Source organism: Coloeus monedula, assembly GCF_965178545.1.
Source record: "Coloeus monedula genome assembly, chromosome: Z".
Lineage (NCBI taxonomy): Eukaryota > Metazoa > Chordata > Aves > Passeriformes > Corvidae > Coloeus > Coloeus monedula.
Window position 1 is genome coordinate 19,805,059 of NC_138822.1, and position 12,545 is coordinate 19,817,603.

Below are 12,545 nucleotides of genomic sequence, written 5' to 3' on the forward strand. Positions count from 1 at the left end.
ATGTGCCAACTGAGCCAGGGCTGGAGCTGTTGCACCACCTTTGCTCCAAAGACTCATCGATTCATGGACAAAGCTACTTGTACAAAACTTGTATTTTGCCAAGTGAGGACTTCAGGACTAACCTCCATGCTCTAGACCATTTCCAGGTCTGTAACCTGTTCTATAGAGCAAGATATTCAGCAAGTCACACTAAGAAAGTAAGATAGCAGTGAAAAGCGTAAGTTTTAAACACAAAGCCCCGATAAGTTCACATGGTGTGAGTTTAGTTTGGAGACACTAGCTTAGATTTCTAACAAGCAAAATCTGTTGCTACTGCTGCTTTAGAAGAGGACAAAGTAAATTATTCACTGCTGGCAAATTTCAAATTAGTCTTGCTTTGTCTAAAAATTATGCCTTAATTCAAACAAGTCCCTGTGGAAACCCTATGGATTTCATCATAAGTAAGCCTAATGATCCTTTCTTTCTGTATACTTCATAAATATGTTTTTCTGCAGATTTTTTTATCACATCTACTCAAAGCTGATTCCATTCTTTTGTTCCTAATTTTTGAAGAGAAAAATTTTTATGTCTTTCACTTTATTTTTGCTGTCAGCTAGTCAAATGTGGCTGAGCCAGTAATATTTTCATTAGTGTTCTTATTTTGATAAATAGCTTTTGTTAATGTTTAAGGTGATATCATGCGTCTTGAGTGTTGGGGTCTCCCCCCCTGCCATGTGGTCCTGGGAGAGGGGCCCTGGGGGGCAGGCACAGGGTTGCCCTGCCCCTGCTCAGCCTCGTTCCCCATTGGTTGGTTTGTGTTCCCCAGTGTGGCCAAGGACCCTCGGGTCCCGTGACTGGAGGAGCTCCTCAGCAGAGCCCCGGCCATGCGGCTGGAGAAATAAACATCTCTGAAACATCTACCAAGAATCTGCCCATATATACTTCTTTTCCACGGGACTCCTGGTTTGATATATGCATGTTACAGTAATCCCCGCTGTAACACTTGAGGATCTATATTGCATTCAGAAGTTGATCATTAGGATCAGATTTTCTTCTTTTTCAAAAAAAAATCTTAACATTAAGAACAGCAAATCCAAAATTCAATGGTATAACAGTTTCTATTTTCAAAATTCATTCATTTTTATTTAATGTACACTATGCAGTTCAATATAACCAGTACGCAGCATTGCTTAAATTCCGGTTTGATATGTAAAATAAACCTTACCAAGTACACCAGCCCCCTACATTTTCTGTTCTCTAATTTTTATTTGATCACACTCTCTTGGTTTTGAAAGACGGGTGTCTGTTAAGGAAGGCAGAAGCCTCCCTTGAAGTGGCAGATATAACCCCTTTTCCTCCGAGTTATTATATTTTGAAATCAAGGGCCTTTAGGCAAAGATATGGGAAATAGGAATAACAGTTCTTTACTATATATATATATATATATATATATATATATATATGTATAGGTATATAACCAGTCAAACAAAACAACAACAACTCTGGCAGTAACAGCACACACAAACCCAGTCCCAGCCTTCTCGGCTGTCGGGCCCTTTCCCCTCGGGTGCAGTTCCGCTCGCAGCCAGCAGGGGCGCTGGCGGCTCCCGGTGAGCAGGGCAGGTGCGATGGTTCCCCCGCGGCTGCAGGGGGCGCTCCGGAGCGAGCTCGGGGAGCACGCGGCACTGGTGGCCCGGGACCCCGGGGAAGGATGGAACAAAGACTTCACAAACCCCACACGGCTGGCTTTGGTGTCCGGCTGGACTCTCGGGAACAGCAGGCTGGAATGACAGGCTGGAACAGCGGGCTGGAGTAGCAGGGACGAGCACAGATTCCAGAGGACAGACGAGATGTATCCAAACGGGGAACCCCCCGGAGGTCCAGGCAGGCAGGGCGAGCACAGCTACAACGCAGCGAAAGCTTGAATCAGCGGCGGGGGCAGGGTGGCCACAGCCCGGCCTACAGTGGGACAGGGAAGGTGGGCCGGGGGTCCTGGGATCTTTCTCCGCAGAAAGAAAAAAAAACGGCCGAAAAGAACCAGGTTCCTTTCCCCAAGAACGCTGAGAGCGAACTGCCCCACACCCAGGTGAAAACAAAAAAGTAGCCAGGCCCGCCCCAACCCCCTCTTTTGTCTTTCTTAAGTACAGCCATTTGTCCCCTAGCAACGTGCATATGGGAAAAAATTCCTTTGACAGGAAAAAAACTAGGACTAAACTAAAACCCCAACACACACTTACAAGACAATATAATGTATGGGTGGTGCAGAAGAATTACAGAAAAATTACACAAGAAAAAATTTCATAGAAAAGAGAGGTCTTATTTCTATATTGAACACAATATTCTTTCCTCTAGGCATTGTACTTTCTTTCACTTACCCGTTTAGGTCTTTTACAGCTTTTCTTCCTAAGACAATACATTTTAATTATTAATTCTAAGTTTCACCAATTAATATTTGTTTCTCTGGGACCTTAATTTAAAGTGCCATCAGAAAAAAAATCTGGGGTGACAACTGCATAAACTCTCAAATCTCACTAGGGTAACAAAAATTACACTTTTCTCCAATACTGGTAACTCACTGTTTTTCTCTGCCAAGTATCAGTACAGGTTTACTACACACGTCACTTAAATGAGTGTTTAGCTTTGCCAGTGCCTACATGGTTTGACCATATCACAAACAGAATTTAATTCTGTTACTTCCTTTCATCCTTTCCTGAAGGAAATTATGTCATTCTGTCAGTCCCTTTGATTTTGTCAAAGAACCACTGCTATATGCAGATATTTCTCAGTGACATCACAGTCTGACTCTGCAAACAGACCATATTAACACAAAATTGTATTTCTTTTACAGCGGGGATTACTGTAACATGCATATATCAAACCAGGAGTCCCGTGGAAAAGAAGTATATATGGGCAGATTCTTGGTAGATGTTTCAGAGATGTTTATTTCTCCAGCCGCATGGCCGGGGCTCAGCTCAGGAACTCTTACAATCACGGGACCCAAGGGTTCTTGGCCACACCGGGGAACCCAAACCAACCAATGGGGAACGAGGCTGACCAGGGGCAGGGAAACCCCGTGTCTCCCCCCCAGGGCCCATCTCCCAGGGCTCCATGGCAGAGGGAAGGGACCCCAACATTTCACCCATTTTATTTTAATAAAAGGAGAATGAAAACAACTGGATAAACATAACAAGAACAGTTTCAAGACAAAACAAGCCACCCTCCTGAGTCTTTAAACGTCCAAACAGATCCTGTGGAACATCTTAGGGCTGACAGAAGGGAGACAGAACTCTCCGGGCATGCTTTGTGGGGAAACTGAGGCAGGAGAGGGTTTAATTTCTTCCCTCCCCCTTTTCATCCCCCCCTCGGTATCGAAGAGGAATTGTAGGGAAAGGGAATTGTATAGGGAAGCCATGGGGTAAAAAACAGATTAGGAATAAACTGGAGATAGGGTAAACTTAGGAAGGGGTTCATACTGGGTATAGGGTAAAAGGGGGAAGTAGGCTGTGGGTAGGGAAGCTGATGGGATGGATATTGTTTATAATTTTGTGCATAACGGCTGCCTTTGACTGGAATACCTCCAGGCCCAGTAACATTTGCTGCTTGTAAACCCTTCTTTCCTTGCACTATATCAAATTGTACAACTTCCCCATCTCCTACACTTTGCAGGTAATTTTTAGGGTTATTCCTTTTAATGGCAGTTCTGTGGATGAATAAATCTTCCCCTGTATCATCTCGTGTTATAAATCCATAGTTGTTTTTTACATTGTACCATTTCACAGTTCCTGTGACTTTCGTGGTTACAACTCCTCCTATCACGTGCTTGCGTGCTCGTCGTGGCTGCTGGTCCCACGTGGCCGCCGCCTCGCCGACTCCAATGTCTCGGCCGGGCCCCCATGCTGTGGCTGCTCCGGTGCGTGTCTGGGCTCTGCGCGGCCCCGCGTTGCCATCGCCGCTGGCTCCGTGCCCTGTGAGCGGTTCTGCTCCGCAAACTCCACGCTCCTTTGGGTGCAGCCCCATTTCAGCTCGGCGCTGCGCTGCGCGGCTTCTCGTGTCGCTGTGGGAACCGCCGCTTCTCCCTCCGCAGGGCTCTCCGAGCCGTGTGCTCAGAGCGGGCTGCCACGCCGATGCCCGGTTCCTGGCTGCTCGTGGCCCACGGCACCCGCGGCGCCTGCGGCATCGCTCCCTCACTCGTGGCCACGTGGCCGGGGACCCTGAGACAGGGATGGGGTCCACCATAAGGCGCGCGCTCCCGAGGGGGCCGGGTGCATCCAGCACAGGCACCTTCGCTGGCACAGCTGCAGTCATGTGCTCCCAGGATGGCGGCCGCACGGTCTCGGCCATGGGATAAGTATGATCTTCTGCTTTAGGGGTAATGGGACCAAAGAAATGCTCCTCAAAAGCTTCACTGATTATAAGGGATGCACGGAAAGCTTCTCTTTGATCTCCTACTTTATCCCAGATCTCATCCCAGAAACACCCCTCACAAGATTCAGGAGGTTCAATATCAAAAAGTAAGTCTCGAGAAATATAGGAGAACCTTTTGAAAAGCCAGATGAAAAAATGTTCTAGATCTCCCGGTTCCAATACTTTTTTGTTTTGTTGTTCAAGGATTCCTTTTACTTCTAGATACATTTTTTTCTGTGGCTCAGAGAGCCCCATTTCCCACGATTCTTCCATAGTCCAGAGAGAATATCCTAACCAAGATGAGAAGGGAGAGGTCTAGAGTGGTTATTTTACTCACGAATCTTCCTCAGGGATGGGTGTCTTGCCCGCATTCCTCCACCAGTTTGTTACAGCGGGAATTACTGCAACAAGTATATTTCAAACCAGGAGTCCCGTGGAAATGCAGTATATATGGACAGATTCGTGGTAGATGTTTCAGAGGTGTTTATTTCTCCAGCCGCATGGCCGGGGCTCTCCTCAAGAACTCTACAATCACGGGACCCGAGGGTTCTTGGCCACACCGGGGAACCCAAACCAACCAATGGGGAACGAGGCTGACCAGGGGCAGGGAAACCCCATGTCTCCCCCCCAGGGCCCATCTCCTAGGGCTCCATGGCAGGGGGGAGGGACCCCAACATATTTCTATAGCATGTACAAAGAAAATTACACTTCCTGAAATGCACAATTTCACAGTATTTACTGTGTATTTAGAAAACTGTATTTTTCAATCCTATAGAATGAGACATTTGGTGGAAATATTTAACCAAAACAATATCCTTTAAAGTGTACAGAACTGGGGAAGGGGAAGGGGGAGGAGAAGTGATATTAATAAAATATGGCTACAGGCAAAGAAAAATTGAAAATTCAGAAAATACAGTTTTCACTGGAAAAAAATTTTTATGGTCTTCATTGCTAGCGAAATGAATTTCAAGTACAAGACCAGTCCATAAGAAGTCTTCATCTTCCACTTATTTATACTTATCATATAGAGTCCTGCAGTGTAAAAGAACACAAGCATCATTCCACAGGTTTAAGCAGTCTCCTAGGTATCTGGGACGACCTGCAAATATAAGGAAAGAGTCATTGAATCAGATTAAAAATTCATTATGAAACCAGTTGAAGGTCCCTCTGTTTGTGGTAGCTGTGCCATTAAGGAAATATCACAGCTGGGTAAGTTGGGGCTCCCTAATCATCAGTGGCTTCACATCCAGCCCTGTTTTAGACTGTAGCTCAGTCACAGGAAGTTGTTCTTCTGGAAGAACTGGAAGGAATTTCCTGGATATAACAACATTATTGACAACTATTTTAACTGATACTTTTAGGTCCAAGTTTAGCATCAGCAAGAACCTGGGAACAGCCATACACTGCACACAACCCAATATTCATTTTCAGAACACTGTGGCAGAACTGCCCATAAGAAACAATTTTCCCTGCTATTTCCAGATAGGACTGTGCTTTGACTGGTTTTGACCAGTTCATTCCTTCCTAGCCAGGCTGGAGGTCATAGTAAGATGTAGGACAGCTAGAGTTGAACATCACATTATCTGCTGCCAGCACTTAGGTACTTCTCTGCTGGTTTACATAAATCATGGAGGAAGCTGAAGGGAAATAAAACTGATCCTTGTGCAGGGTAAGTTTATAGGTCAGGCATCAACTAACAGAGATGCATTTCACAGGCAAGACAAAGGCATGAATGAATAGCTGTAAAATGCTGCAGAAAGACCTTACAGATTGAGAAGAGACTTAGTGGAGCAAGAGGGTAATGTCCATGGGCAAAACAGTATTTATCAATGTTGACTTCTGATCTGCTCTGAAATAAAACAGTTGCAGACTGAAACTGAAATCTGATGCTTTCTCCACACCAGTATATTTGGGAATGAGAGGTTTGATTTGGCATAGGAGCTGTTCCAAATGTGTGACATGCAATCTGGCTGGCCAGGGGGATTTGCACAGAGGAGTGATGTATTTCTTTGTTTGGTGTTTGATTCTCTGTATTTGGGAAAGTGGCTGCTTCTTTAAAGATGTCTGTTTCAATAACATAGTTCATACACCAAGGAAGCAATGAAAATGGGTTTTAATTTTGGAATTTTGGTGTGTATATTTGTTTGGTTGATTTTGGTGTGGATTTTTTTTATATTTGTTTGTTTTGAACGAAAGAAGAAGAAACATAAACCTACTATGACTTTGAGAGCTCGCAAGGAACAACCTGACATGACTGTCATTTGAATAATGTTTCCACAGTTGTCATTTGAATATTGTTTTCATCATTCTTTTGACACTTTCTATAATTCTGAAGTGGTTTGGAAGTGCTTGATACTATTTTCTTTTATTTCTTCATAGTGGACTCTCTTGTTTTAATATCTTCCCAATCAAAAAGAAACATTGAGTATGGCAGTCTAAAAATGTCTGTAATGTATAACAATTACCTAATTGATTTTGACAATATACTACTTAAGTTTTATAACAGAACACTTTTTCTCCTAAAGCATTTTAAAATTATTTTGACATATACAAAGTCATACAAGCATAGTACTTATGCATTCTATTGAGCCTTTAGAAGTATAGGAATTATCTTACTTTATCATACAATGATCGAAGACAATACTTATTCTCCAAAAATGGCAAGCACTGTTCTTTTTATTTGCAAATAAATAAAAATCTCAACAGCTTACAGACTTATTCAAGAACTGAAAGAAAAAGTTTCAAGATCATTTCCAAAATGTAGCACTTATCAGCCTTCAAAAAATCACTACTTCTGTGGATTCCAAGCATTTTCAGTCTGGCCAGACTGCTGTCATCACACAGAGTATAAGGAACTTGTGTACCATTTGCAGGTTCTTCTAAAATCCAGAAGATTTACAAGAAGCATTATGTAGCCTCCCACCCCTTCAGTATTCCCTCTCTCTGGTCTTACAACAGTGTGTGCAGTGTCCTGGGCAGAGTTACAAAACACATGTTACAGAACATGATGTAATGCAGTACCAAGTAAGGCTCCAAGGTATTATATAGTGCTTTTAAGGATATTTCTTAATTTTATTTGTTTTTAATTTCTGTTCCTGTGTCTGTTAGTACCTTTCTTTCCCATTATTCTCTATCACTGCTCTTGTAAATAAGTGATTTTAATTAAAATGCTGAAATACTATGCATAATAGATAGCAATATGATTCTCTATCCCACATACGGTAAATCATTTATTTTGTGTAGCTAAAATGGCAGCATTTACAAATCAGTAGACATTTGGAAAAATAACAGGAGAATAAACATTACATTAATTTCAATTTGTTGTGGTTTACAAGACAATTATTTTTGTACTTTTCTGTTTCCCTATGTAACTCTAATCTTTGTTTATCATTCCTAATTTGTAAATACAGGAGTTTTAACCTATCCTTTATTTCTTATTTTTACTATATTGAAAATTGTGTCCCTGCTGTTCTTCCATGAACATTTTCCAAGTATTTCTACGTTGTCTGTTAATTGAAATTACTATCGTGTTTTCATACTCCTTAATCACCTAATACCTCTTTGTACAGTTGTCCCTTGCCCACCTGCCAAGAAAGTTAATGTGTTCTGACACATCAGCTATCTCCCTGCAATGCAGTGGCAACCAACCATGGGCCTGGGAGACCCAGGATCTTGTTGTTGTCACCGGCATTAAAAGCAAAGAGAGCAACATTTGCTGAGTTTTTACTGTGTCCTATTAGCAGCAGCAGTCTTGAAGTTGTTCATTTCATCTGAGAATCTTGCAATAACTGTAGGTGTTTGGAAATTTACTCTTCATTTGCACACATCCCACTATAAGTAGTGTTCCTTCAGAAATTTTTTTCACGTCACCAGTATGTTTTCTTTCTTGACAAAGAGAGCATGCATCTCAAGACCAGCCACATTTTACACAGAAAAGTTCTGAGCAAAGGGAAAGTGGTATAATGAATAGGCAAAGGTTATTAGAATGAACTCTGCGTATATAGTTTTAGAGTGTATAATGTACCTTATTACATGTTTAATGCGTATTATATATTCTTGTGCAGTGTAGTTCTAGCCCAGTTAAGTGTTTTTTGCCACGTGCCTCTGCTCTATTGGATACATTTTGCATGGCGGGTATTATGGAAAATATTGCATAGCAGCCATCTCACAGTATCATGAAGTGCAGAACAGGCTGCTAAGCATGCCCATGCAGCAGAATAAACTTCTTGCATGGAGTAAGCTCATTAGGTCAGCCAACACAAGAAGATTTTCTTAATATTAGAATTGTAGCTAAATAAGCATTCTGACACAGATTCTAATTCAGAAAAGTACATAACCACATGTTTAATCCTAAGCATTTGCATTACTACTTTCTCAGATCAAGACATCCTAAATCTGCCTGCCTTGCATAAGGGGTAGAGCTGAGGCCATTTTTTCCCTCTTGGGATTGGCCTATGAACTGGATGGAAAAATTAACTGCATAAATTAAAGTGGTGCTAATAGCTTTGTAAGAGAAAGAGCTCTTTTAAATGAAAGGGGCACATGGATAGTACTTTCTGCTTTTGGAGTTTGTTTTTGTCATCTGAGGTAACTATCTTGTTTGCTTTGCATTGGCCTGTAAATGTATCATGCCAAAAACAGGGATAAGCAACCTGTACGCTCTTTTATTCTCTTTAAATATACTTACTCTCTTTAAATATATCCCTATGGTTTTAATATTGATATCCTTTAGTTATTCTTTACAAACATAGCAGGGGAAAGGAAGGAAGGAAAGGAGGAGAGGGAAGGGAAGGGAAGGGAAGGGAAGGGAAGGGAAGGGAAGGGAAGGGAAGGGAAGGGAAGGGAAGGGAAGGGAAGGGAAGGGAAGGGAAGGGAAGGGAAGGGAAGGGAAGGGAAGGGAAGGGAAGGGAAGGGAAGGGAAGGGAAGGGAAGGGAAGGGAAGGGAAGGGAAGGGAAGGGAAGGGAAGGGAAGGGAAGGGAAGGAATTCGGAAGGAAGGAAGGAAGGAATTCGGAAGGAAGGAAGGAAGGAAGGAAGGAAGGAATTCGGAAGGAAGGAAGGAAGGAATTCGGAAGGAAGGAATTAGGAAGGAAGGAAGGAAGGAAGGAAGGAAGGAAGGAAGGAAGGAAGGAAGGAAGGAAGGAAGGAAGGAAGGAAGGAAGGAAGGAAGGAAGGAAGGAAGGAAGGAAGGAAGGAAGGAAGGAAGGAAGGAAGGAAGGAAGGAAGGAATTCGGAAGGAAGGAATTCGGAAGGAAGGAAGGAAGGAAGGAAGGAATTCGGAAGGAATTCGGAAGGAAGGAAGGAAGGAAGGAAGGAAGGAAGGAAGGAAGGAAGGAAGGAAGGAAGGAAGGAAGGAAGGAAGGAAGGAATTCGGAAGGAATTCGGAAGGAATTCGGAAGGAAGGAAGGAAGGAAGGAAGGAAGGAAGGAAGGAAGGAAGGAAGGAAGGAAGGAAGGAAGGAAGGAAGGAAGGAAGGAAGGAAGGAAGGAAGGAAGGAATTCGAGGAATTCGGAAGGAAGGAAGGAAGGAATTCAGAAGGAAGGAAGGAAGGAAGGAAGGAAGGAAGGAAGGAAGGAAGGAAGGAAGGAAGGAATTCGGAAGGAAGGAATTCGGAAGGAAGGAATTCGGAAGGAAGGAAGGAAGGAAGGAAGGAAGGAAGGAAGGAAGGAAGGAAGGAAGGAAGGAAGGAAGGAAGGAAGGAAGGAAGGAAGGAAGGAAGGAAGGAAGGAAGGAAGGAAGGAAGGAAGGAAGGAAGGAAGGAAGGAAGGAAGGAAAGAATTCGGAAGGAAGGAATTCGGAAGGAAGGAAGGAAGGAAGGAAGGAAGGAAGGAAGGAAGGAAGGAAGGAAGGAAGGAAGGAAGGAAGGAAGGAAGGAAGGAAGGAAGGAAGGAAGGAAGGAAGGAAGGAAGGAAGGAATTCGGAAGGAAGGAAGGAAGGAAGGAAGGAAGGAATTCGGAAGGAATTCGGAAGGAAGGAAGGAAGGAAGGAAGGAAGGAAGGAAGGAAGGAAGGAAGGAAGGAAGGAAGGAAGGAAGGAAGGAAGGAAGGAAGGAAGGAAGGAAGGAAGGAAGGAAGGAAGGAAGGAAGGAAGGAAGGAAGGAAGGAAGGAATTCGGAAGGAAGGAAGGAATTCGGAAGGAAGGAAGGAAGGAAGGAATTCGGAAGGAAGGAAGGAAGGAAGGAAGGAATTCGGAAGGAAGGAAGGAAGGAAGGAAGGAATTCGGAAGGAAGGAAGGAAGGAAGGAAGGAAGGAAGGAAGGAAGGAAGGAAGGAAGGAAGGAAGGAAGGAAGGAAGGAAGGAAGGAAGGAAGGAAGGAAGGAATTGGGAAGGAAGGAAGGAATTGGGAAGGAAGGAATTCGGAAGGAAGGAAGGAATTCGGAAGGAAGGAAGGAAGGAAGGAAGGAAGGAATTAGGAAGGAAGGAAGGAAGGAAGGAAGGAAGGAAGGAAGGAATTCGGAAGGAAGGAATTCGGAAGGAAGGAAGGAAGGAAGGAATTCGGAAGGAAGGAAGGAATTCGGAAGGAAGGAAGGAAGGAAGGAAGGAAGGAAGGAAGGAAAGGAAGGAAGGAAGGAAGGAAGGAAGGAAGGAAGGAAGGAAGGAAGGAAGGAAGGAAGGAAGGAAGGAAGGAAGGAAGGAAGGAAGGAAGGAAGGGAAGGAAGGAAGGAAGGAAGGAAGGAAGGAAGGAAGGAAGGAAGGAAGGAAGGAAGGAAGGAAGGAAGGAAGGAAGGAAGGAAGGAAGGAAGGAAGGAAGGAAGGAAGGAAGGAAGGAAGGAAGGAAGGAATTCGGAAGGAATTCGGAAGGAAGGAAGGAAGGAAGGAATTCGGAAGGAAGGAAGGAATTCGGAAGGAAGGAAGGAATTCGGAAGGAAGGAAGGAAGGAAGGAATTCGGAAGGAAGGAAGGAAGGAATTCGGAAGGAAGGAATTCGGAAGGAAGGAAGGAAGGAAGGAAGGAAGGAAGGAAGGAAGGAAGGAAGGAAGGAAGGAAGGAAGGAAGGAAGGAAGGAAGGAAGGAAGGAAGGAAGGAAGGAAGGAAGGAAGGAAGGAAGGAATTCGGAAGGAAGGAATTCGGAAGGAAGGAATTCGGAAGGAAGGAAGGAAGGAAGGAAGGAAGGAAGGAAGGAAGGAAGGAAGGAAGGAAGGAAGGAAGGAAGGAAGGAAGGAAGGAAGGAAGGAAGGGAAGGAAGGAAGGAAGGAAGGAAGGAAGGAAGGAAGGAAGGAATTCGGAAGGAATTCGGAAGGAAGGAAGGAAGGAAGGAAGGAAGGAAGGGAAGGAAGGAAGGAATTCGGAAGGAAGGAAGGAAGGAAGGAAGGAAGGAAGGAATTCGGAAGGAAGGAATTCGGAAGGAAGGAATTCGGAAGGAATTCGGAAGGAAGGAAGGAATTCGGAAGGAAGGAAGGAAGGAAGGAAGGAAGGAAGGAAGGAAGGAAGGAAGGAAGGAAGGAAGGGAAGGAAGGAAGGAAGGAAGGAAGGAAGGAAGGAAGGAAGGAAGGAAGGAAGGAAGGAAGGAAGGAAGGAAGGAAGGAAGGAAGGAAGGAAGGAAGGAATTCGGAAGGAAGGAAGGAAGGAAGGAATTCGGAAGGAATTCGGAAGGAAGGAAGGAAGGAAGGAATTCGGAAGGAAGGAAGGAAGGAAGGAAGGAAGGAAGGAAGGAAGGAAGGAAGGAAGGAAGGAATTCGGAAGGAAGGAAGGAAGGAAGGAAGGAAGGAAGGAAGGAAGGAAGGAAGGAAGGAAGGAAGGAAGGAAGGAATTTGGAAGGAAGGAAGGAAGGAAGGAATTCGAGGAATTCGGAAGGGAAGGAAGGAAGGAAGGAAGGAAGGAAGGAAGGAAGGAAGGAAGGAAGGAAGGAAGGAAGGAAGGAAGGAAGGAAGGAAGGAAGGAAGGAAGGAAGGAATTCGGAAGGAAGGAATTCGGAAGGAAGGAAGGAAGGAATTCGGAAGGAAGGAAGGAAGGAAGGAATTCGGAAGGAAGGAAGGAAGGAAGGAAGGAAGGAAGGAAGGAAGGAAGGAAGGAAGGAAGAAGGAAGGAAGGAAGGAAGGAAGGAAGGAAGGAAGGAAGGAAGGAAGGAAGGAAGGAAGGAATTCGGAAGGAAGGAATTCGGAAGGAAGGAAGGAATTCGGAAGGAAGGAAGGAATTCGGAAGGAAGGAAGGAAGGAAGGAAGGAA